Genomic DNA, 27,223 nt, shown 5'->3' with positions numbered 1-27,223 from the left:
TCCAACCAAACCATCCTCTGACCTGCCTCCTTTCTGATGCCTTTTGCCTTCTTCATTCCCACCAAAACATGAAGGGGTTGAATAAGCTTAGTCAGAAGGAACAGGGCAAACTACTCACATAGCTCCTGCTCTATGTGGCCTTCAGCAATGCTCCTGAGCCTCTGGGGAAAAAGGGTGCTCCTGCCTTGGGAGGCAATCATGCCCAATATGACCCTATGCATCCAATTCCTCTGGTATCTCTGCGGCCTCACATCAGTAAATTAAAGAGACCGTTATGAGTCAGGAGGGGATGGGCAAGAGGAAGCAGGTCACCCTTGCTTGAGTAATCTGCAGAATGGAGCCAGTGTCTAAATGCTCAAACGCCTCTTTTACCACTTGCAAAGGCTCAAGCACAGCACGCCTGTTTCCTAACAGTGAAAGGTGACACTAACCAAAAGTTCAAGGGTTCTGTCCATAGGACTTGTGTCTTAACTATTGTTGCACGAACGAGTTAAGCGTCTTAACATTAGGTCTAGAAAGATCAGTGCACAAAGGGCTCTCTGTGTTCTTCTCATCCCCTTTTTTAGTTCTAGATCTTAGTCTTTCAAAACAAGAATAGGACAGATTTTACTCCTTTTGTAGAATAAATTAGCCTAAATGCTGAAGTCAGTCTTTTTGGACCAACATAGATTCCACCAAGGCAAATCAGTGTTGTTGGATTCATTCTTTAGGACGGATGAAGGACAGCCACTGTGGCATTTCAAGTTTCTTCCTTGGACAATTTAGTGTTGGTATCAGATGGCAAGAACAGAAAAATATCCCACTGCAGACTGCACAAAGATACATTTCAGTGCTTCAAAAGCTGAACAATGGCATGGCCCAAGCTTTGGGGTTATAGAAACTGTCCTTCCCTGTCCACATCCCAGGAATGCCACCCATTCTGTGCCTTGTCCTCTAGACATTTAACTCATGTACAGGAGCCTGAAATGGGATCTAAGCCCCCGTGTTACAGAGGAACCAAAGCACTGCCTGATGCTCACATAAAAACCAAATCCAAAACCACACATAGCAGAAACCCACCAAAAGCATACTAGGATGGGAAGAAAGCGAAAAAATGATCTGAGTTTTTTACCAGTTCTGAAGTAAGAAATCAACGGAGTGTTAGTGAAATATAAGCTTTTCCTCCTTGGACAACCCTGTTTCAACATGCAGGTGCACACATGCTTGATGTATATCAAATTATACAGTAACAGCACATGCCATCACTGCTTTTGTAGAGAGTAAATAGTGCCAGGAAAGAAGCACCTTTGAACCCAGCCCTCTGCTTCCAGTCTCAAGTGACTCAAAAGAAGGGCTGTCTGAAGATGTATAGTAGAGGGTCAGTTTTACTCACGAGCTAGGAGAGCTATAAATCAGTCACTTTAAAATAGAATAATAATAATGAAAAAAAAAAAACACAAAAAAAACCAAGAAAAATCCCTGAGGCTTTCTGGGAAGAAGTAAAATTGGGGGAAAAAAAGGTAAAGATGAAAAGCACCTGTAATCTCTTTAATGTGGCACTGAAGTTCTTATGAAGAGAAAGCAGAGAAATGATAAGAAAAGAAAGGAAAAAAAGCAGCCCGTTGACAACTAGCTGCAGATATGTTTTTCTAATGGGCAGTAGGTCAGCAGGGCATTTCCATCTGGCGTGCTTAAACCGGAGCTTTGATGATGTTACATATATGATTTCAATACAAATTTGATCTTTGTGGGGTTCAAAGTCCATTCTGTATGTGCGTGTGCATGTGTATCACTGCATGGATGATAGCTTTCCAGTGGGGAAAATAGGGTGATCTGTAGGTAATGATGAAAACAGCAGGGGTTGGGTTACACCTCGGCTGTTTTTAGGGTTGGGCGGGGGAAAGGAGAAGAGAAAGGAAGAGACAGAGACAAGGGGCTACAAAAGTCAGGACAGAAGGGAACAGGGGAATAACTAAGGAGTGGCTTTGCCCTCAGCCTCCTACACCCTGCCCTGCACCTGAACCCAGAGCAGGAACTTCCACACCCCCCACTGCTGCCTATGCCCACCTCTGCTTCCAAGGCTCAACAGTTGGCCAAGGCAGTGATGGTAAAACACTTTGCTCCGTTTTTAATGACGATCTGTATCTACATATAGATGAAAAGACACCTTAGGCATCCTCCTCCAAAAGCACTACGAAAAAGGAAAGACCACGAATACACATTCTGCTTTGATGTTCCACAGTGCTTTTCCAATCTAATTCAATAATGACTGTGCAAACAGACTACAGTCTGTAAGAGTTCCCAGTAAATTAGACACTTGCCTTACACTAATGAAGTTAAAGAATGTTCACAAGGAGCAGAAGTCAAGGTTTGAAGCACAGATTAGGCACAGACTGAGCAGATTTGGAGTCTGGCTTTTAGAAAACCCTACACTACAACCTCAGTAATCTCTTAAATTTAGTTAATGCAGGCTTAGGATAGGTTAGCAATAATTAGATGACACTATACTTTCTCTTAAGGTGCATAAGATCCCCAGAGAACATCACTGTTTGTGCTGCCATGGATTTGCTGTACACTCAACTGCACACAAAACAAAAGAACATGCAAATGCATTTAATCAAATAGATCCTAGGAAGCAATAAATTGCAGCAAGAACAAATAAGGAGTTAACAATTTCTGATGGTTTTACTTTGCAAAGGGCAAGATAGAAAGGAGGATGCTTTTTTTTTTTTCAAATTTAATTTCACAATCCCTGTAGATTATATTCCAGGAAATTACTCCGTTATGTGAATACTGTTACTGAATGACATTTTGGTCCCATTATCTCAGACTCTTCTTGGCATGTGTGTCAGATGTGATTCACCATATGTTTAATGACATGCAGCACACTGGTTCAGATATATCCTACTAATGCAACCTGCCAAGAGAGCCTCTATTTTCTTACGCTTCGTGTTACAACTTAACTCAGAAACGCCTCAGTTAGTCACACAGTCCTCTTCCAATTTTAAGATCTCCCATGTAGATTTATGGAACTTTAAACAACAAAAGAAAACCTCTCGAGACAGATAAAACTGCTTTTCACAAACTTGAGAAAGACGGAATGCTATTTAACTGTTAGCACTGGGAGTATCCCAATCCCAATACTTTCTCCAGTATTTTTGAGCTATTCTTGTAGAGAGACTTCCCTGTGTGATACCATGTAGGATTTTTATAGTGAGACTGTTTTCCCAGACCAACAGTTTTTCCACAACTCCAGCTTGAGCACTACAAAAACAAACAAGCAGCAATCCCTGCCCAAAGAGTTTACGTTGTTTCCTTCCTCAAAGTGGAGTTAGGAGAATTACCAGCTGCAAACTGCTTTGAAGGTAGAAGAAAAAAAAAAAAATAAATTGTGTGCTAAATATTGCTGCCCCCATGAGTCAACACAGACTCCTCAAGATGCTCTACTAACCACTTATACTATGATAAAAATAGTAATTTAGAGCAATAAGCTAGATGCTTTACAATTGGTGGCTCAGGAACAACAAGCAGCATCAAGTGTTACTGTCTGTGATTTGCCTGCAAGGCAAATCTGCTTGAAGGTTAAACCTAACAAATTTCCACTCATTCAGTCAGATATGTTTTGTTCAGTCCCTTTAGCCCAATGAAGGCAAAGAGCTGAAGGTACTTCTGCCCCACAGAGAGCACAGAGCAAGTGGTGGTGGTGCCCATTACAATTCCAGGACATGTGGAGGTGTCCCACCCACACTGCCCTCACACTCACGGAGGCAAACAGGACAGCCGGCTCCTTTGCTCAAATATGTGACGTGATACCTGAAAAGGAAAGCACAATTAGATCCCACTGAGTCACCATCATTGCATCTGAAGGTATGTGCTTCAGGTGGACACAAAAGAGAACACTACACCTGAGCACAGTGCTACTGATGCACCATGCAGTACAGTGAGGCTTTCAGGAGAAGCAACATTTTCAATTCTACTGCTGTCCAGAGATCTGATGGGAGCAGAATGCATGGATTGGGAGATGTGTTGCAGAAGGGTGATGTCAGAAACAGGAACACAGCGGTTGTACTGTGTACTTCACCACCTAAACTTACTGGATTTGGCTTTGATTATCTGGCTCTGAAGACTTGCACTGGGTTGAGAAAGCAATAAAACCACACACAAGCAGGACAGGAGGGCAGCTGGGATGCCCAGAATCTGTGCAGCATGCTGTGTGCAGCCGAGCAGAAGGGGATCTGCAAACACAGCCACGGCACAAAGCGGCAGCTTCAGGAGGAGGTGACGAGCTCTGGCAGAGACCTCACACGGGAGGGAAATCCCAGTCACACAAAGCCCCCGTTGCAACCTAGCTGTATGGAAGTCACCATCACTGCTCACCGCATCCCTGACCATGCTGCACTGCTGCTGCAGAGTGGCACTGAGTCCATCTTGGGGGATTTATTTTTGGCTGGTTGGTCTCATTGAAGCTATTATCAGCTGGGAAGGGAGATGTGCATCACCATCACCTTATGCTTACCTCAAATGCACAGCTTTTCTTGCCTGCTTCTTACATCTCTAACCCTCCTCTGACATCCAGCAATAACACAGAATAGAACATCCTGACTGGAGAGCACCCAAAGGGACAACTGAGTCCAACTCCTGTCTCCACACAGGACCACCCCATATCCAAACCCTACGTCTAAGAGTGTTGTCCAAACACTTCTTTAACTCCTGCACCTTGGGACCATGCCCACTGCCCTAGGCAGCCCGTTCCATGCCCACCGCCCCCCGGTGCAGACCCTGTCCCTGACCCCCACCCGCCCCTCCCCTGCACAGCTCCATGCCGTTCCCTGGGCCCTGTCGCTGTCACACAGAGCAGAGCTCAGCACTGCCCTCCGCTCCCTGTGAGGAGCTGCAGCCGCCATCAGGCCTCCCATCAGCTCCTCTGCTCTGGGCTGAACACACCCAGAGACTTCATCTGCTCCTCAGTCCTTGCCCTCCAGACCCTTTTCCACCTTTGCACGCCCAAGATTTGGTGGCTTTGTACCACATCTGGCTGCCCCACAGCCTCCCCACCACCTCAGCACTCACCCAAGCCTCTCGTCACAGTCAGCAGTTCATCTGAGTGACACAATTACTCAGCCAGACGTGGATGGAAGGAGATACTCAGCCATCCCCATGACACACAGAAAATGTACACTTCATTGCTTTTGGAGCTTCTCTTAGGAAGGAAAGCAGCACAGCTTCTGCAGTAGCAGACCCAAGCACAACTTAGGGCTGCGATAGGCAGCGCTACACATTACCCTAGAGCTGTGGAATGCTCAGGTTTCTGCCCTTTTTATATTGTATTTAATATAAAAACAGCCCTTACAGAATCACAGAATGGCTTAGGCTGGAGGCGACCTTAAAGATCACTGAGATGGGGTTTAGGCCATATTACTGACTAGTGACACCGGGTGTGTGCATGGATCCTAAGCCAATAACAGCATTTGGTCTCACTTTGCTTTAGGTATCCCTGTCACTGCAATGGCTCTGAGCACTGGGGAGATGCATTCTTTGTGCCAGCTTGGACCTCTTTCCTGGATTACTTACTGCGAATTGAAGTCCCTATAGCACCTTGCATTGTGGCTCACCCACACGAGCAGGCCAAGCTGTTGAGGCTGTGCCAGGGATCTGGCAGTTGAGCTCTCTTACTGCAGTCCACATTTGCAGCAGAGCTTTTATTTCCCTTTGCAAATAATATTTCAGCTTTTTTAGGAAGAGTCCATATGACGCATCAATGGAATCACAACTCCCATTGTACCCCTGGATCACATTCAGGCTCCTTGAGACAGCCACCAGTTGTCAGAGAGGCTTAAACAGGGGGATCCCACGTACAGAAATATGGGAGTGCAGAAGAGTGCTTTAAAGAACTGCTTAACGCACTATTTGCAATACTACAGCAGCAACAATATTATCACTGAGATTAGTGTTGCTATATAGCATGACTTCAGCATAAACAGGAAGGAAAGCTTTATGTCTCAGTACTGTGCTGCTAAGCCTCATCCCAGCCTTCTGGGAGAGCACCAGTGCCAGGGACCTGGAGAGGCATGATGGAGATATGCGACGCACTACCTATAGTTTCAGACTCTTCTGCATATGTCAAAACACTGAACAGCTTTCCCTTCCCTCCAGGAAACAAAGGTGTTATTTTCCAAATGCTGTTTCACTACAAGATTAAGTGATGCGATGCAAATGGAGACAAAGTGTGCAATACTGGAGTTAATCAGAGAAAATAGGGGCTGGGAGGGAATCCCACGGGGGTGACACATTTATTTCATTATTATACCACAAATGACATTAAGTATCCACCGAGTCCCTGAAGGCAGCATTCCTGCATAAGAAGCAACCCCACTCACCAAGCACAACTGAACCTGTGACCATTCTATAAATAAAAGGTATTTACAAAGAGAGCTGTTAAATATTTATTTTTCTCTTTAGACCAAGTTCTCTGTTCATCTGTGTCTGCACAGCACCAGGGAGCAGAGGAGCTCACCTAAAAAAAGACCAGGAACCAGTCCAGAGTCTGGCCCCAGCACCAGCCTCCTCCACAAGCTGGCGAGGGAAAAGCATCCAACCTTGCATAGATGAACAGGCAGCAAACAAAATGGGCATGAGCTCATCCGGCAGGCAGCGGTAGAGCGAGGAAGTCCAGCAACAAAGCGGCATTTAAGAAATGCTACCAAACCCCGTCCTCATAGAGCAGCTTGGTGTTAAGCATTAAAGAAGCGACAACCTTCAGTTGTCAAGTGTAACTGCAGATTTGCATTACATTTGCTTTGTGTCTTGGGAACACGCATACGTTTCTCACAACTAATGAATTACAGTGATTTATTCGGTTTTCTCCTTTGGGAAGCTGACAGTTCTGAGGGGGGGGGGAAGAAAAAAAAGCCAGCAAAACCTGTGGCTCTGAATACACTTCACTGCTAACCCTTTGTAGTAGTGTTTGTAATAGTTTTTACTCCGGCTTGCCAAAAGCTGAGTTTTAATTAAATATTAAAAAGCTATTTGTTAAAATAACGTCGCCATAGCAACTGGAGAAAGCTAAAACACCTCAGTGTTTCTGACTCACAGCATATTAATCAACCTCCAGCTATTATATCATGAGCACCCCCCGCCAGGCCTGTGCCCTCCCAGCGGGGCAGCGACTCGTTGCTGGACTCTGCCCCGGGTTCAGCAGGGCCAGCTCCTGATCCCAGCCAAGCATGGGAGCCATGAGCTCCACTGCAGCTCCTTGTCTATTTCATAGAGTATTGCAGAGTCTTATCACAGAATGGCTTGGATTGGAAGGGACCTCAAAGCCCACCCAGCCCCAACCCCTGCCGTGGGCTGCTTGCCCCCCACCAGACCTGGCAGCCCAGGGCCCCAGCCAACCTGGCCTTGAGCACCTGCAGGAATGGGGCACCCACAGCTCCCCAGGGCAGCCTGCGTCAGTGCCTCACCACCCTCCAAGTGAAGGGTTTTTAAAATTGCTGCTGTCCTGCAGCAGGTGCTTGCCTACCGCCAGGCCCAGCGTGTGGAGTTGAGTCATCAAGGACCCAGGCAACTTTGATTTGAGGAAGTGGAAGCAGAGGCAGAAGTGTGGCTGCATGGCTCAGATGGAGCCAGGGAGAACCTTCCCCTCCCCAACAGCTTCATTTCGCTCTTTTAGCCTCCCCTCTGCTCATCTTTTTCTAATGGAAAAAAAAAAAACCTAATTGCATAGTTATTAATCAAAGGGAATGTGATGAATATTACAGCATTTGTACGCCAGCATTGGTTTCCTGCTGCTTTGTTTGGGTGTCACAGACTGTGACTATGACAACCGCAAGCAGTTATTGGACTGATGTCATTTGTGACATCATGCTTAATGGAAAAGAAAAGGAAGAAGAGACACGACCAGAAATACAAAGAATGGAACAAAACCTGCTTTCTTCTTTTTTCCTCACTCCTCCCAAGCCGGGTTCTGGGAGATGGCTGCGCTGGGGCTGCTGGAAAGCTGGAGCAGCTCTGGTGTTAGCAAAGCCTGGGACGTGCTGAGCACTGGGGAAAAGCTGCCCCCGGCTGTAGGATGGACGTAGATCTGATGTCACATGGAGGAAATCTCCTCACCCTCTCCTGGCTGAGGGCCGAGGGCACGATCCAGTGCCAGAGCCCTGCACAGAGTGCTGCCACACACTGCTGGCAAAGCTTTGCTTTGCTTTGCTTTGGTAAGAAGTGTAAATTCACCGCTGAATTCCAAATAATGAAAAACAATCCTGCAGCCCTAAAAACCCATCCAAATCATATGTAGCAGAGAAAGGCTTCCTGCAACAAGAATCTCCTTCACAGCACACATCCAGAAGTTCCATCAGAAAACAGTCCATTTTTCCAAGCTTTTTCAATCCACATAATGTGCTTCTTTGCCCTCCACACTCCCCTGCCAGACCTGCCATGTCTCACCAGCCCTGATGCTGCAGCCTGTGCCAGCATCTCCTTGTCCCCTGCACAGCATCCCAGTGTGGGACAGGTGCCACTCTGCTGTGATGTGTCTCCCTCATAGAATCACAGAATCGTTTGAGTTGGAAGAGACCTTTAAAGGTCATTTAGGACAACCCTCCTGCAATGAACAGGGACACCTACAGCTAGATCAGGTTGCTCAGAGTGCCACCCAGCCTGACTTTGAATATCTCCAGGGACAGAGCATCCAATACCTCTGTTCCAGTGCTTCACTGCCCCTATTGTAAAATACTTCTTCCTTATATCCATTCTGTCTCTTGCAGCAGGACAGTGTCTTTGCGACCTGCCACGTGACACAAACTCTCTCTAGCAGGCAGGTCGCACTCTGTGAGTGTCAGGAGATAACTGAGGGTGGATGGAGGAAAGCAGCCTTCTCTCCCTCCTCTTGCCAGCACACCTTTCCAGGCTGAATGCCCAAAGTATTTTGCAGGACAACACCAGAGATCAGAGATAAAGGAGATGAGCTCTTCCACCTCTGGTTTCTCCTCCACCTTTTTGTTTCTCAGTTGGCATTGCCATGCTGCAGCCATCTCCCACTGCCCAGTTCCTCTTGGCTTTGGTCAAACAGCCTTTCACAAGCCAGAGCATGAGAAAACAGGAAAATGGGAATTTACTGTCTCCTTTCTCTGCTAAACAATGATGCACCTTACTGCAATAACTTCAGAGTAACATCTGAGATTACATGAGTTACCTGGGCAGCTTCCAAGCAATTCTGCTTTATCTCTCACCCTCTTAACACAGCCATGATATATCAGAGCTCCTGCATTGCTGCTTTGCTTTGACTTAACAACACAGACAGCATTTGTGTGGCACCAGCATTGTGCCTTTGAAGAGCTTGAGCACAGCACAAGCAGGTCCCCCTGTTTGCTCCTCTTGCAGCAGCGAGCACCGTGTGGGTGCATCGGGACACACATTCATCAGGACTTCAGAGATGCTTGCAGAGCAGAGGCCAAATTTCAACACTGCCTACTTAACAGAGAATGAAACATCTGAAAGCAAACGTTGCCTGAACAGCATTCCTAATGTACGGTTATGCTATACAACGTGCTACACAGCACCTTTCTGCTGAATGCATCTTTCTAACACAGTCTCTACCCATCCCATCTCTCTGCAGCCAGCACAGCACAGAGAACAAGGCCAGAGTCCCTCTGAGCAACACTTTGTAAGCAACTGACAAGAAATAAACTCATACCTTGATTAGCAGCTCTCCTGTGGCAGCCTGAGCACCAAGGAAGGAGGAAAAACACTTTTGATTCAAAAGGAGACTAGACGATGGACCTTACTGAGGACAAATCCCAAACACCATCATGATCTCATGCCATTTTTCTCCCAGTAATAACGGGACTCACTGCTGGAATCCATCACAAAAGGCTGAAAACAGGATTCCCTGTTGCTGGGTTTTTGCTTATCCATTTCTGAATGCCTGCCAGTTATTTATTTAGCAATTTTTACCATGTTTTTTTTTTTTTTTCTGAATGCTGATGGACTCCATTTCATTCCTGTTAGCATAACAAAGCCCTTTCTTTTTTCAGGCTGATTTCAATTTGGGGTTTAATTCTGCTGTAGCCCAAATAGATTTGTGTTGGTGTAACAGAAAACAGGCTGTATGCCACCAAAATAAAAATGGAAACAAAATTCTGCTGATTTCCAAGTAACCATAGATTTCTACCACCAACAGAAGAGGGTAAAAATGGGGTTGGGCTGATTTTAAAAACCTCAAAAAAAACACAACCCTTGTACAAGTGCTCTGATAGGAAAATGTATGGAAAAGCAGTGAATTCTGGTAATGCAGAAGGGAAACCCTTGGTTTTCCTTTGCTTCCATACGTAACTATATTGGAAAACAATGTTTTCCATTGCTTCTATACGTAACTATATAACTAGATACCTGTTTAGCTATATACATAACTACAATAGCTATGTATAGTTATATATATAGTGTGCATACATGTATGCACAGTATACATGTACAACATATACACACATATATATATACTCTCTCTCTCTCTCCCCCTCTCCCTCTAAATATAAGTTATGTATATATATATATATGAATGTATATGTATATACACACACATAAGATACTGGCTGAGCTGCTTTGAAGCAAGGAATGGAGCCAGGCAGGCAGATGTCTCACGTGGTGCCAAAGTACCTCTGAAGTTCCTCGATCAGATCAGACAGGAGCCAAATATTGTGTTGTTTTCTGTGTTGATGACAGGGCTGCGCTGCTATATGCACACACACACACACTCAAAAACAACCTCATGGCAAATCCATCTTTTTCTCCCCTTTTGGAACACACAAGCTTTCTTCCTGAGAAATTCCTTGCCTCAAGTCTCCATTAATGTTTTTTGTCTTTTAATGTCTGGTAGGGTTTGAAATCAACAAACAAGTTTCAGACGGTGCTAATCGTCCATTCTATTGACCATATTCACAGTCAAATGCATTCATGTGGTTCATATCTGCAACAAGATAATTACTCAGCCTATGTGGCAATACAATGCTGACTTTATTTTGTGGGTTGCAAAGAGGTGCCAGAGACACACAACTGGTTCCAAAGTACTGGAGTTACTTGCTGTAAACAGTTCTGTCTTCTAAAAAAATTTATTCTTCCTTCTGTTGGAGCAAGCTCGGGTTTCTCACTTAAAAGGAAAATAGAAATAAAACATCTACTCACTGCACTGTATTTCTTACATCCTGGGAATTCAGCACTACTTTTGAAGGCGAGCAGAACTTCAGACACCTACAAAAGAAAGGGAAAGCTGTGTAAGCCCAGGAAAACTGGGGAGAAAAACAGCAAAACAGCAACCATCCCACCCTGCTGCAATTAAGTTTATTTGACAGCACCCAAGAATGCTGATGGATGGGAACTGCAGCAATGCCTCTTCCATGACTGCTGACAGGACCACGCAGATGTGCTCCAGGATGTCGTGCTGCATACCTCAGGAGCCCCTTGGGAGAAAGAAAATCCACATTTCCAAGGCCAAGCAGACAGCGGGGAGCGATCACATAGGGATGTCCTGAGATTCGGCTGCTGTTGGGCTGGAAATACCCACAAGCATCTGCAGCAGCAGACACATAGCAGAACCAGCTCTGGCTTCCGGGAGCCTCAACAAAATGCTTGTGGCCCACTGCCCTTCTCCTCCTTTCAAGGACTCACCAGCTGGATCCTAAAGCTAACTTTAGTTCTCCTCATTTTCTGCTTTTTTTTTTCATTTTTTTCTTTTTTTTTCTGCAGATGGGAGAGAAAGGTCTGAGAAATGCCCTGCCTGAGAGTGAGGGAATAAACACCAAGGATATGTGAAGGAAAACGAGGGGTCAAAGGGTGACCTGAGTGAAAGCAATACATCCAGCCAAACTCACCCCTCGTGACACAGAAGCTTATTGATTGATTGGCAGTGCCCAGAACGCAGCTAAAGCTGAATTTGAAACTTCACACACTCTGTGCTATCTGGAAATGGAAAGGTTGGCTGGGAAACTTGACAAGTCAGAGAAATAACCTGAAGTCTTGTGCTCCTTTCCAGCAGGCCAGGGAGTCTAAGGCTCTTTTCAAAGGAATCACAGAATCATTAAGGTTGGAAAAGATGTCTAAGATTATCCAGTCCAACCATTAACCCATTTCCAGCATACCAATAAACCATGTCCCTCAGTGCCACATTTCTTCAGCACCTCCAGGGACAGTGATTGCCACCTCCCTGGGCAGCCAGCTCCAGATACAGCTTCCACATACGAGATACAACTAGATTTCCTGAAAGAATATCAGAGCTACTCAAGTAGCCAGGAGCTACACAACCGAAAGTACTTCTTAAGATCTCAGAACAGAAAAAGCTGCATGTTTATTCACAGATAAATGCCAAACTGCTTCCCATTTTCTCCACCTCAAAGTAAGGCTAAATGCTAGTTTCATCACATCGTAACAGAGAACACCTCTACCTGCTGAAGGGGTGGAAACTGCCTGACACTGGGATTTTGGGATGGAACCTCCCATTCTCCCATGTTGTGCTATAATCCTAGTGCCAAGCAGTTTCAGTATTTAACGGGGTCAGTTCAGTGATCTTGTACAGAACCCACTCTCTGAAATCTGCCTTTTCAGTGCTGTGTCCAACATACAAGTGCCGCTGCCTTGTTAAGAGGCCTCAGACTACCCCTGCAAATAAAACGCTTCTAACCACCAACCAAATACCTACAGTGCTAAGTAGCCCTGTCATTCCTTTCATCTCCAAGCTCTAGTTAGAGAGTTAATTAAAATAAATACATTACATGCAGGGTCATCGCTTTTTAGGACTGTGTAATGAGTCTTTCAGCTGTTGGTGCTTTTCCTTAACACTCAGCTGATGCAGTTTCTGTGAGGCTCCCAGCTTTAGGAAACATGCAGCAGGAAGAAATCTCCTAAATCCAGCTCCTTGCCTTTGTGTTTGTACCACGCAATCCTCTTCAGAATGCACGGTAAGAAATTCTACCCCTTGCTGCTATGAAAACACGATTTAACACAGCAGCTCAGAAACAAGTTGGGAATATACATATACACATATATATGCATGCATATTCCAGATCTTACAAACAGTCTCCTGGTGCTGGGAGATGTATTACTGCTTTTGAAAGTATGGAGTGAGGCAATAGTGAAATACGGAGTCACAAACACATTTTACATGGAAAAGTCTTTTTTTTTTTTTTTTTTTTTTTTTTTTGCAACTGGTGTGTGATTAGTAATACAAAGAAACCGGGTCTTGCTCAGCCAATCCTCCTTGAGCAGCTCCTCTTGAATGGACCAATGCAAACTGAAGCACCAGCCCGAGCCCTGCGTGGTCATTTGGGATGCTTGCCAGAAAGAAGTTGCATACCCTAAAAAAGCAAAACTAAACTAAAAAAGCCCACAAATAAACAGAAAGACTTGTAAAAGTATTTCGCTTCATGAACACCAGCAGGTTCCAAACATCACACCTCTAACCACCTGAAAATGGGATTATTTTTCACTGTTTGCAACAAGATTTCCTCCAAAAAACTGTTGAAATAACTTTAGTGAACTCAAATGTAAATCTGGAGCTGCTCTTAGGGCATAGAAGAGAAATAGTTGTACTTTTTAGCAGCTCAACAGTAAAGTTCCTCTGAGACTCTCTCAACCTAAGGAAATAATCAATTTTGCAAAATAACATTTTACAAAGAGAAATGGAATTGGGAGTCCTGAAAGCATTTGCTTTCCCCAGCTGCTCTTGAGTCAAAATAAAATAAAATAAAAGCCAAACTTCTCCTTAATCTCTTTTCCTGAAAGATGTCAATTTGGGAATTTAACCCCACAGCCTGCCTGCCCAAAACACTGATGTGGAGTACTCTAACACCAACCCTCCGCCAGCTGCCAGCAGCTCTGTGAGGCTTTGGTGACCCATCACCATACTCCCACAGTGAGCTGCCTCACTGCCCAGATTTGGGAAGTCCCACGCTCTGGCTAAGGGAGATGCAGTGGGTTGAGTTCTCATCCCTCTATCTGACCATCTAAGCTTGCTTGGCCATGCCCTGCCTGACATGGCATAAAGGCCATGGGACAACAAACACCCAAGTAAGCTCCTCAGCCCTGGCTGTCTGTATCCCAGGAGGCATTTATTGAGTTTTCAGTCTAGCTTAGATCCCCCAAAACTACCATGATAAAAATTACCACCTTAGTTGAGGTGAATTTCTTTGAGCTAGAACAGAAATGCCTTCTATCAAATTAAATATTCACAGCTGTGTAGGAAAAGGATGGTTTACAGCCTGGAGATTACAGACTGTTATTATGGCATGATTAGAAGACACAAGCTTTCCTGGAAGTTGTCTGCCTCAATGCACTGAAAATCCCCATTATCCTGGTGGGTCCTGAGCACCCTAGTGTTTATCAAGGCACTGCTGTGTGTTGTAGCTGCTCCACTCTGGGTATTCAACCAAGACTGGTGACCCTCTGCAGAAGGAGAGAATGCATTCATGAAGATCCCTCACTCCAACACACTTTTATAAAGCTTATGCATTCCCATATGTACGACACGTGCTTAAATAATGCAAGAATAGCACAGCTGAGCACAGACGCAGGGAGGAGAATACACGGATGGCACTTCTGGCAGTGTCAAAGTCCTACCCTGGGTTAAGCCAAGCCACTTCACATTTCCTCTGTTTGCAATGCAAATAATGAATGCACAGCTGGAAGGTTCAGCGCAAAGTTTAATTAAAATCATTACTGCTTCTATCCCTTAACAAACCCATAAGAGAAGTCCAGTTTCCATCAAATACCTGAATATGCACTGGACAAGCTATTAAAACAGAAAACATAGCCCTGAGGCTTCCAAGCACGTTCACCAGATGTCACATCTTGCGACTGGGAACACCCAATGATGCCTGGATGTCCCTGCACCTCTTCATCCCAAGACCTCATCTGTGCCCCCCAGGGCACTCAGCTGCCCTTCTCCAGCACTGAGATGGATGAGGAGATGAAGCCTCCCATGTGTGATGGCCATGGTAGTGATGGGTCAACGGTTGGATCAGATTATCTTAGTGATATTTTCTAACCTTAATGATTCTATGATTCTACAGAGGAAGGCAGGCAAGGCTGGGAGAGAGAAGGTTCCTGCAGCTTCACAGAATCACAGAATCACAGAATTGTAGGGGTTGGAAGGGACCTCCAGAGATCATCGAGTCCAACCCCCCTGCCAAAGCAGGTTCCCTACAGAAGGTCGCACAGGTAGGCATCCAGGCAGGTCTTGAACATCTCCAGAGAAGGAGACTCCACCACCTCCCTGGGCAGCCTGTTCCAGTGCTCCGTCACCTCACTGTAAAGAAGTTCTTGCGCATGTTTGTGCGGAACTTCCTATGCTGCAGTTTCCAGCCGTTTCCCCTTGTCCTGTCTCCACTCACCACTGAAAGCTTCTGGCATAGATGGGCATGGCAGGCAGCTCCTGTGAGGGACCATCCTCTCCACCCTGGCAGCATGACAGCTGTGAGCACAAGGTTGTGGTCCATGCTGCCTCTCCACTCAGTCCATACAGCCTTTCCACACTTCCTCTCCCCATGATATAGCCCATTGGGAACCAAGTTATAGAACCAAAATGAAAGAGAATGGGAAAGCACTGCTCAAAGTCAACTATATTTACTTTTCAACACATTGCTTAGCTGTGGATGCTAGCACAAGAGAAAGATATACTACTTTCTGTTCTATTCTCTTAACTGTTTCTAGTTTCCTTCAACAAATCAAAGTGTTTTCTTGAAGGGTGAGAAATTTGTATCATATACCATTCTCAATTTGCTGCTGGCTTTGAAGAGAAGAATGCTTGGTTGTGTAAGAAAATTCAGTGATGTCCTGCAGTGTTCAGGCCATAGCCAATTTATTTGGCTTTTAGTGGAGTTGAACTATTTCACATTATTCCTATCCCTTGCTTTTCAGACTGTCAACCTCTGAATAGTCACCTATGAGATGAGGTACCAAAGGCTCACCTAGAGCTGGGAAGCTGTCCTACTCTCTTTCTGCCAGAACCAGGACTGACAACTGTTCTTCATCACTGGTTGCTATAGTAGGACTATTGTAGGACACTTTTGCTACCCAGCATATGTACAGCAATAATTTTTATTTCAAACAACCTAGCTGTGGACTATTCATCTATGAGGGCTGCTCTGAAAGTTATGCCTCCTATTTCATAATGTTGGCCTACAATGTCAGAGGTGGATGTTGGCAGTATGGCAGTAGTGGTTCAGCCTTCCCACCAATATTCAGTTACATGATGTTGCTGTGTGACAGACAGCAGCAGAGGGGCAGTCTGACAAAATGGTATCTGACATGGAAGCATGTATGGAGTAAAGGTCACTGAATTCCTCCATACAGAAAAAATGGCACCCACTGACATTCATCAATACTTGCTGAATGTTTCTGGAGACCAAACAGCAGATGTGAACACAGTGGGGTGGTCAGGAGTGCATTTCAGTAGTGATGACAGCAACATGAAAGATAAGCCGTGTTCCACATGGTGATGCACAGCTGTCACATCATGAAATGAAGAGTGTCTTGATCAGCTCATCTGCACAGCTCAGTGGATTACAACCAGGGAACTGTGTACAAAGCTGAATATTAGCTTTGAAGTGTTGGAAACAATGGTGGCAATGTTGGAATATCACAAAATTTGCACCAAGTGGGTCTTATGAATGCTCACACTGGAACTGAAAGACCTGTATGCAAGTTTGTGAGGACCTGTAGAACTAATTTGAGGGCAAAGGTGATAGTTTCCTGGATCACATCATTACTGGAGATGAGATGTGGTGTCACCGCAAGCTGGAGTCAAAACAGCCATCCTAGGACTGGCAACATGAATTTCCCATTAAAGAAAAAATTCAGGATGCAGCCCTCGGCAGGTAAAGTCACATGCACTTTCTTTTGGAACAGGAAAGGGCTGATGAAAGATGGAACAGCATGGACAACATTTTCCTATCTACGATGCTGTCACAGCAGCTGTGAAACAGTGGGTCACCTCCAATGGTACAGATTTTTAAGACTGTGGCATGCAGGCTCTTGTTCAATGCTGGTGGAAATGGTGGTGACTATGCAGAAAAGGAGTGTTTTGTAGCTAAGAATTTGCTCTATCAAATAGTGCTATTGTGCTCTTTTTACCTGTTGTATCCATGGAAATAAATAGGAGGCACTACTTTCAGAGCAACCTATGTACCATCTAGTTTTCAGCTCCAAGGGATGCCCAGCCCTGGTGTTTAGATCCATCCAGGTATCATCATACAAGATTGCTGGGGAGACACAGAGGCTGTCATACACCAGGGATGCAGACAAGTATCACACACTCCTTCCTTCCCCCCACAAATATTTAAGCTCAAAACAATGGTGATGCTAAAGAGGAAAAGATCAACAGAGAAAGATAACTGCAGTGAACAGAATGCGAAAAGCATTCTAAATCCACACCAGCCACCACAATTTAAATGCATGTGCCAGCTTGGAAAGGACAAGGGTTACCATTCGAGATTCCCTACAGTTGGGATCTTGCAGGAGCATATGCCAAATGATGCGAACAGCAGTCAACGAGCATCTCCCCATATGTGTACAAACCTATTTGAGTTAGACTGCAGCCAGAAACATCACTAGCTGTTTTCACCACTTAGATTCAGTGTCAGAATGACACAATTTAAAGCCTCCCAGTACTGTTGTTGGGTTTGGCCTGGTCTCTCCAGTTTCAGCCTGATTTCCTCACCAAATGACACCCAGCCATACAGCAGTCTTTCTCCTGCTCTTAATTCATTCCCCCTTTGTTTCCCTCAACTCCCAAGCTGAAAAGAGAAGAAAAACAACTTGAAAAAAAAAAAAAAAAAAAGGGACCAGTTGAGGCCAGCCAGCAGTTACATTTTGCTGCTATAAAAATAAATCTGAGAGGAGGGGGTTTCCCTCCTCCGGCTATTTAGACCATTCCTACTTTTGGCTGTAAGTATCAATGCATTTGCAAATTGCTGCCAAACACAGCAGCCGTCAGTGCAAAAGTGGTACGAGAGACAAAATGAGCATAGGGTGTAAATATAAAGCAAAAAATTGCTCCGTTCAAGTAATGGTGTTTGTTTCTCAGCTGTGGAAAATCAGCGCCGGTAGGTGCTGGTAAATCTTTTTATTTTCAGTAAGAGCATCTCTGTATTGACATCAGGGAAACTGGAGCCGAAGCACCAGCAACCACTGCTCAGGTGCCAATGTCTTGCAGAAATGCTGTGAAAGGGCAAAGTCTGTGCATACTGAGCACTGAAAAATGGCACGCAAGGGCAAAACTGATGTCTTCTGTGATTGCCATGCAGAGCAGGGCTGGCATCCTCTTGTGGCAGAGATCCCTGTCCTGGTGCTGCTCCCTGGGCACCCCAAGGCTCTGATGGCTCTGCTTGTCCCTAGGACTAGAAGTTTGGTAGGAAAAACTCATGAACCTGTCACTTTTTGTCTGTTTCTCTTTGTCCTGAGGATTCCCAGCACAGCCTGGGCACTGTATCAGGATATTCTGTTAGGAATCAGTAATTCGGGTCCCATCCTTTCCCTCCAGCCAGATCTTAAATTTTATTTTATTTTTTTAAGGCAGAGAATACAAAGAGATGGAACAAAACTTTCTCCTTGCAGCCTGCTCATCCTGCAGCCCCACCAGTCCGTCCTAGCCCTTCATCACCCTCATGGCAGCAATGGCTGTACCGAACATGGATTTGTTATGCCTCCAGGTCCCACACAACCAAACACCCTCCAATATTCTTGGAAGCCAAGAGAATACAGGCTCAGGCACTGAAGCTTCTATACATAAATTCAGACAGGACCTTTTATTATTTTCCACTGTTCTAAATGCATGTAAATTAAATTAAGATTTGGAGTCTTGTCTTGAAGAAAGTCTGCAGCAGCAGAAGCTTTTTCTATCTGATTTGGGATCCAGGGCACAATTACATTTCTGAGAGCACATCCACATACTGCTTAAATGCATCTCTGCTACACACTCCAGGAAAAGAAGCTCCGAACGAAGGAAAATAAAGCTGAGTTCACATCCTACTGTGAATAGCTGTTGAGAAGAAACACACTTTCACCATTTAAAAACCAGATAAAAAAGTAGTTCATACAACATTGACCCTATCTTTCAAAATAACCTGCAATATGACATTAATTTCTTCCTTCTCATAATATATTTAATGAGCAGGAAAAAAAAAGCACACATGCCACACATGCACACTCCTTTATGCACGCCCTTTCTCCAAGTGCTCCTTGTTATTCTTCCAGAACAATACTTCAAAGCTGTGGAGATCACTGTATGTCACCTTTTTTTGAAAGATCAGATACACTGCATCAAAAAGCATGCAGGAAAAGTTCTAGGGCATGGAACCAATTTCTGCACACTTTTATCTGGGTCAGCTTTTCTATTGATTCTGCAAATACCATATCATTTTTTTTTAAGCCAAGATTTTTTTCTGTTTGTTTCAAAAGAAGAAAAAGAGAAGATCAGAACTTAAGTCAAACACCCACCTGAGCCAAGGACTAGTTCTGCTGAGTGACTGCAATTCAAAACGGTAGATATAAAAAATAATAAAGTCTAACTAACTTTAAAAGAGCATCTGGATTGATTTCTAAATTCACTAAATACCATTTTCCCATACTGCCTCTTTCTTTATTGTACACATTTAATCCTCATTGTTACACACATGAGACAGCTGACAATGTCTAGGAAAGCTAATGTGAGGCAAACACATGAAAAGCACTCACACATGTTTTATCATTAATGTATCTCTCCATTTCTCTGCCAACTGCCAAGTCTTGTTCCGTGGTTATGACCTATTTGGCACAGCTTCCAGCTTTGCTTTATGTTGTCTCATCAACCCCAGTGTCTGTCTTAAGGTGCTCTGTAACAGAAATAACAAATAAGAGCTAGCCTTAGGTGATGAAAGGCTGGATTTTGTTTTAGGATGAGATATCTTGAGATCTCTTATCACCTCCATCTGCACATACAGTTGGGAAATGGAGAAGGGGTACTTCTAAGGACAAAGCCTATCAATAGGTGACAGTCTGTAGCAGTAGCAACTTGAAAGATTGCTTGTAACTCCAGATGACAACTGAAAAAAAAAATAAAGTAGTTGGGAAGTCTAATTAACTCCTGGTGAAGACAAAACTAGTGAACTAACTGACTTACAAGTGCTTTTCCAGCATGCAGTCCTTTTAACTATGAGATGCTTTTTGCACATTTTGATGGTGGTGGGAATAACTGGGAATAACTAAGCCAAGAGCCTGATTAGCAAGTTTACTTCTGCGGGAAGCTAGGCGCACATTTTGGCGAGATTTGGTTTTGCAGGGAACCAAGCATGTGGCAAGTGGGGACATTTACATGAGTGCTTCTGACTCAGAGCTGGAGAAGGATCTGACTCAGCTAAGCATCTCCTTCCTGGCCCTGGGACACCAGCCTGGAGGATCACCAGGATGGATTCCTAAGCTCTGTCAGAGTTGCATCTTTACATTCCATTTTTCCCGCCTTGAGAGCTGAGATGGAAAAATGAGTCACAGTGTCCTTTACAGTAACTGTGTGATGCTATCAGCGCTTCCAACCCAGTAGAAAAGTGAATTTGGATACACGACTGAGCAAACCCCAAAACTGGGCTGATGGTCCCCTCTCCCTCATGCCTCCCTGCTAAGCTCTCTGCTCTCCAGCACTCTGCTGGCAGCTCCATCTGCTTTTATTCCAGGCATCACAAGATCATCATTGTCCACTGCAATTTGTGGAGACTAGTGGATGCAGCTCCCGCTCAGCAGAATCACCCAAAGAGATGCTTCCCCAAAGCCCGCTTGTCTCCCAAGAATGGGCTCAAGGGGCTGGGCTAAATCATGGAAGCATGAAGTCATTGAGATTGGAAAGACCACTAATTGCTTGTAATCCAACCATCAACTCATGCTGGTGACTGCTCTGGACTATGTCCCTCAGTGCCACATTTACCCTTTTCTTGAACACCTGCAGGGATGGTGACTCCACCACCTCTCTGAGCAGCCTGTTCCAATGCCTCACCACTTATTCTGAGAAGAAATCTTTCCTAATTTCCAGTCTTAACCTTTCCATCATCCTGGGCCAGCCATCTTTCTGCTCCCCACTAAGCCATGCTCCACTCAAGCTGAAATGCAGTTTCTAATACACTGCTAATTGCAGAAGTGTTGCTGTATTATATCCAGACTTCTGCCTTTTGCTGTTATTAATTGATTGCTTGGAGCTTCGCAATCTTTCGAAGAAAACGCCTTGAAAAATTAGGCTGGGGAGAATCACATTAAACAGGGAAACGAAAACGTCTTCCTAGCTGTGCCGTAAAAAGTAGGCCAGGCTTCTCTCCGCCAAATCTCCGTGTACCCCTGCAGCAGTAACAGTTGGCACAATTCTTAAAATACGTACAGGTTGTGACAAGGCCGGCTGATTAAAGGCCAGCTCAGAGCGCTGGGAACGCTTAAAGCATTATGGTGAGTTTTAAAACTGGAGAGACATCGCGGCTTCAAAAGAAACCTCTCCAGCCTGGTGCTCATCCAGCAGCTCCTTTCAGCCCTGCGCAAGATGAGTGACCAACACAGACCCGTCCCTCCTCTCCATCATCTCTATTGGGATGTGCAGGACTGTTCTACCTCAGCTGCTTCCATCATTTCCTGTCAAGTATCAGTGACCCACCATTACAGTAGGTTTAATTGGGAAATACTCTCATCTCCTTATCACAGCAAGGCTGACTGAAAATTTGGCTTCATCACACCCACGTCTCCATTAAAGTCCCCACGTTTCAACAGCACAAAACACTGCCTGGCCATGTTTTCACAAAACTTCATCTCCCAGCTCTGATGGCCACAGTCCTGGCCAATCCTCACAACCCCAAACCCTTTTCTGTCCGCCTGTGGCCTCCGTATTTAAATATTCAGGCAACTTTGCAACTAACAATGCTTTTTATGCCTGTGCTCTTCAACATGGACTTCAATAAGCAGCTTTTGGCCACCTGTTCCACCGCGAGTCACCATACGTGGGGTGGTTGTCTTTGAAAGAGCTGTTGGGCAAATGAGTCAATGATAGGTGTAGGTGCACGTGGAACTTGGGCAGACTCTCTTAAACGAAATCTACAGACAACTACAGGCAAACACTGTGCTCAGGTTTATACACAACACCTCAGAGCAGGAAATGGTGGTTTGAAGTAGCTGGCATAGCACAAGTGTGCCTCACAAATTGTCTCCTTGTGACACTCTGTGATGACTTCCCAGTAATTATGGAGAAGCAGTGGCAGCGACCAGGGTGAGTACCTAGAGCAACCTCTGTTGTCTCAGCGCAAACAGCTCAGGCTTTATTTGTACTTATATGCTAGCATTTTCCAGATTAAATGCAGGGGATAAAGCAAAACCCTCAGTGTCTCTACTGGCCTTGATCCTAACTCTGCTACAAACACACATATCCCACTGAAATGACCAGGCCCCACTTGAGCCCAGAAATCCCTTTATGTAGAGCCCTTAGCACTACAAAGAGGTCTGTAACACTCTGCTCAGAGATTAACGGTGCTCAGTCATTTCATTCTAGGTGGAAGCTGTATTTGAAATGTTTTCCTACTGTTCTCAGGGGGGTTTCACATTTTACACGTGTGACAAAGCCTATATGGGTTGCAAGAAAATAAATCACGACTACGTAGCATTGCCTGAAACCTAAAGCATCCATGGACCAAATTTCATCACTAGCTTCAAGATGCTCAAATCACCTCTGGTACTAAAATAAAGGCAGAATGTGGTGCTGGAAGATTAAGGTCTCTCCAAGCCCTGTCAAGTTATACTGTCTGTAAATAGCAGCCAAGGTAGGCTTTATTGTCATGGAATGCCAACAAATACCAGGCAGTGCTTCTGATCTATCTTAGTTTGGTGCATATAATTTTAATTAAAGCATTTAAGTAAATACAGATGCAAATCAGGCTCAGTATAGCATCTGGCAAATTGCTATCAGAGCCCCGAGGCTACTGGCAAATTATCAGCATGCACCTCCATGATGTGAAGTTACCAGACCCAGTCTTGGTGAAGGCACTGTGTATTTTGTTTTGCTGTTTGACTTACACTGGAAGTAAAACCTCATACTGGTACACACATAAGAGGTTAAATTGTCCTCTGTTTCAAAAGGAGCTTTTAGGAGGTAAACCAACATCATTAAAACCTGTTCTTTAGACAGCCTATGTCTAGCAAGAAGGAAAAAAACCTTTTGCATTACCGCAACACCTATCAAAGGAACTCAAAGCGCCTCTGAAATGTTAATTAATCCACACTCTTCCCAAGGGAGATCTATTTTAAAGATTGTTATATGTAGTTTGCATTATTCTTGCATTTGCCAAAGGCTCACAGGAGGGAAGCCACAGAGATCGAATCTGGACCTGGAGCCTCGATTGCCTGCTCCTCTATGCTCGATCACAAGACCTCCCTCCCCAAAAATCACAAGAACTCACTTGCACCAGAGAAGTGTGACCCTCTTTGACCTAGATATCACTGCCTCAAAGCGGTCTTAACTTCAAAACCTTGTTAAAAGTATGTGAAGGCGATTACATGACAAGAGAAATAAGGGAAAACAAATCACAAGGGGAGAATTTTTTCTGGTTTTTGCAAATTGAAGGAATCTTCAGATCATGCTGAAAGGATCTTTGGAAAATGAAAAGGTACAGCCAAGATAATGTTCACGGTAATACCCGCACCAGCTCTGGCTGATTGTTCCTCCTCTCAAGGAACACTTCCATCTTTGCAACCCTGCAAGCAGAGATCAATTCTCCTTCTTTCAGAACCTGCATTAAGACCAATGCTTGGAAAGAGGCAATAGCTTTTAAGGAATATCTGCACAATTAACTTGAGCGACAGCAATGATGCTTAAGCATATGCTTAACACTTTCCTTACAATATACTTGTGAATTTCCCTGGGTATGAATTTTCCACCAGTACAAAGTCAAATAACATTCCCAATTTATTCAGAAATTCTCCAGGAAAAAAAATTAATCATGTTACTGATGACAAAGAATAGGACAAGAAAACACAGTAAAACACAGTAAGGTTTGTAGTCCCATGAACACGTTGACGATGTGATAAAATGTGACACATACATGACATATCATTACTATGACAACAATGTTTGGAAGGCATTTGCAACCAACATTTTGTAAGCATATGGTCATGTATTGGCCCCTTCCTGTGCTCAAAATTAAAAACAAGACAGAGGGTCAGGAGCTAAAAGCATCAAGCCACACACTGGCTTGTTTGCATTCCTGTGCCCTGATATCAGTTACAATGATTGCATATTCATTTAAATGCTTTGCTCATCAACTTTTTTTGTGTTTAGTGTTTAGATTAACATATATATATATATACATATATATCAACAGGTAAAAACAGCAAGCATTGTTTTTAAGCATTGGGATGTCGGTGTAAATCTCTCCAGTAGGAGTGAGAAGAGTGAGTTTCTGGAAGCAGAAAGTATGGAAGAGAGGGAACGGGGAAATGCGATGTGATTAAGGACATTACACTGAGGTCCTGTGCACTGTGATCTACTGGGACTAGCTAAACACGAGTGCTTCACACCCTGGGAAGCCAGGTGTCCCAGTTCAGCAATAGCATATATATGGTACAGCAGTCACATTTCAGTGTTTCAGGCTCAGCTTCTCCACAGCACCTTTGCATTTTGTCTGGATCTTCCTTTAGTAAAATCATTTTGGATCCCACTTTGCAAGAAGAATAAATGATGATTTTCACTGGATGGGGAGGAAAGAGAACACAAAGATGACACAGGTCCTGTCACGGATCTGAGACTTAACTGGGTAATGCCAAAAGATTGAATTATTGAACCAGCTTTGCTAAAAGTAATAGGTAACTCTACACGTACAAACAGATTAATAAGATGCTTGCAAGTCTGGTGTCCCCTTAGCTGCCCGTGGCACTGAGCTGGCACATCCTTAGCGACCATGTGGAAATCAGTGCCTCCTACAGTGTACTGAGAAAAACCAAGCTACTTGACTAGAAACTCATTGGACTTTCAGAACTAGGGGGGCAGAGCTGTACTGGGAAGAGGCAAGGGAGATGCTCTGTCCAAGAGGTAAACTGGTACTTTGTTTCCTCTGTCCATACATTTTTTTTCTTTTTATTTTTGGATCTTGCAACATTATCCAGTATTAAATCACGCTCAGCCAGAATAACAGCTGCTGTGCCCTATCTCAGAGAGCAGAGAGACATCAAAACCAGCCCCACAAAGAGAGCTGACAGAAGAGGACATGCAACATTAAACTGTGGCTTTCACCTCTTTGTTATGGAGGTGAATTTGAAAGCACTCCTTTAAAAATTATAGATACTAAGAACTCATGACACAAGAAGCACCTCAGCAGCAGATGAATATCCCCATCATACTGGCAAAGTACTATGCGGTAGATGAAGCCAGTGCAGAAAGCCCACTCTCTACAAAAGCACAGCAAAACTACCTCATAGGACTGAGGAAAGGTGGCTTTTCCCAGCTAAGCAAGCCTTTCCTTGGGGCCATGCCAGCATGCATGTGTCACTCAGGAATCACACCTCTTCGTGCTTTTGGCCAGTACAGCCTTGCTGGCAGAAGTCTGCAGTGTAGGCATGGCGTAACCTCAAGCTATTTTCAGAAGAAAACGAGATGCAATCTAACTTTCCAGCATCCATTACAACTTTTGTTTTACAAAATACAAAATTCAACCCCAGTGACTCTCCTCAAAAAGCTCCACCATTCGTAGAAGGGACTGCCAGATAAAGCAAGTTAAGAGATGTCAGTGGTGTAAAATGAAAGGTTTTACTAAAACGCCAAACAGGATAGACCTCGCTGATAGGCAAGCTCTAGGTTAGTGCTGTTTGGGGAAAGGATTCAGCATCTAGAGTGAAACTGTAATGCTCATGATTTGCACACTCCTCAACTGTGCAGAAGGAATCCAGCCATGTGAGCAAAGGTAAGCAAGGTGAATTCGCACTCCTGAAGCAAAGGCAAGCACTAGAAGCAAAGCGCATCAGTGAGAAATATGAGAAACTAACCTTTACACAGAATCACAGAGGTTGGAAAGACCACCAAGATAATCTAATCCAACCATCGACCACCAACATACCACTAAAACATGTAACTCAATGTAACACCTACTCTTTTCTTTACAATGGATGATCAAAATACTGTAGGACAGCTTCATCCCAGACTTAACCAGGACCCACCGTATTTAGTCAGCTGCCCACTTCCCACGTATCATTCAAACACAGATATGGCTAATGAAAAGCTCTTCTTTATAAGAAATGCTGGAGACTCACAAGTCCCTTTAGAATTATAGAATCATTCAGGTTGGAAAAGACCACTAAGACCATCTAATACTACCATCAACCCATCACCACCAAGCCCACTGACCTACTGGTACTCCACCAATCGCTAAGACGCTAAGACATTTTAAAGACTACGTTTCAGAAACCATGATTTGAAAACAGAGGCAATGGTTTTCATTTTGACAGGATATGACAGGAATATAGTGGTAAAAAAAAATAATAATAGAATGGAAAATGACTAATGAGTTCCAGTGTCTTGCAAAGTATGGTCCAGTCTTCAGCCTGAAAGTGCTGAAATCAGGAATCCGCCAAAGAGTGCAAACAGATGCACATTTCCTTGTAAGTGTTCCATGCAGCTCAGCAAGATGCAGGAGACGCATCTGGAAACTCTCTGGCTGCAGGCAGCTTTTCAAGTTACAACACCAAGAACCAAAAGCTGATATTTCTCCAAAGAAACCTTCTTCTTCTTTCAATTATTTTGTAGGATGTTAAGTTACTACTTACTGGAAACGTTGTGTTTTCTCACATCATTAATACTTGACCATTGATGCTTCTTATAGGAGGCTGTCCGCAGTGTTTTGAACCATACTGGGCATCCCTCTGCTCAGGAATTTGCAACATCCTTCACCTGTAATTTAATCCCAAAGTGAAAGAGGAGGAAACGTCTGTTTTAGGTTGACTCCTCCTTACTGCCAAGGAAGAAGTAAAGAAAAGGCTGTCCAAACTTATATGAAGAGCTTCATGCCCTTGGTGAGATGAGAGGGGAGATCCCTCAGGATCAGAAAGAACAGAATAGCCCTATAAAAGCAGAGGTAAAGGCACAACAGGCAACTGAAAAACTACCAACTAGGATGTGCTCTGCAGCCTTCACTGCAATGTCCCTGGAAGAACTCCAGCATTAGAAGGGCAAATGGGGAGAGGAGAGGAGAGGAGAGGAGAGGAGAGGAGAGGAGAGGAGAGG

General features: G+C 44.3%; 1 protein-coding gene across 4 annotated transcripts in view; it reads right to left on the bottom strand.

Moving 5' to 3' along the window:
• Positions 1-27,223, bottom strand: part of ZHX2 (zinc fingers and homeoboxes 2) — a 65,451-nt gene that overhangs the window by 25,593 nt on the left and 12,635 nt on the right. For 3 of the 4 annotated variants that reach the window (XM_042869011.1, XM_042869010.1, XM_042869009.1), the window contains exon 2: positions 11,152-11,217. The gene's annotated coding sequence lies outside the window, so the exon portion shown is untranslated. Of the gene's footprint in view, positions 1-3,742; positions 3,793-11,151; positions 11,218-27,223 lie in introns of all 4 variants that reach the window. The other variant, XM_042869012.1, reaches the window with a different exon arrangement.

This window comes from Lagopus leucura, unplaced genomic scaffold (assembly GCF_019238085.1).
Source record: "Lagopus leucura isolate 7727_CA_CO unplaced genomic scaffold, USGS_WTPT01 Super-Scaffold_100002, whole genome shotgun sequence".
NCBI classification, from domain to species: domain Eukaryota; kingdom Metazoa; phylum Chordata; class Aves; order Galliformes; family Phasianidae; genus Lagopus; species Lagopus leucura.
This window is presented reverse-complemented; position numbering and strand designations above follow the sequence as displayed.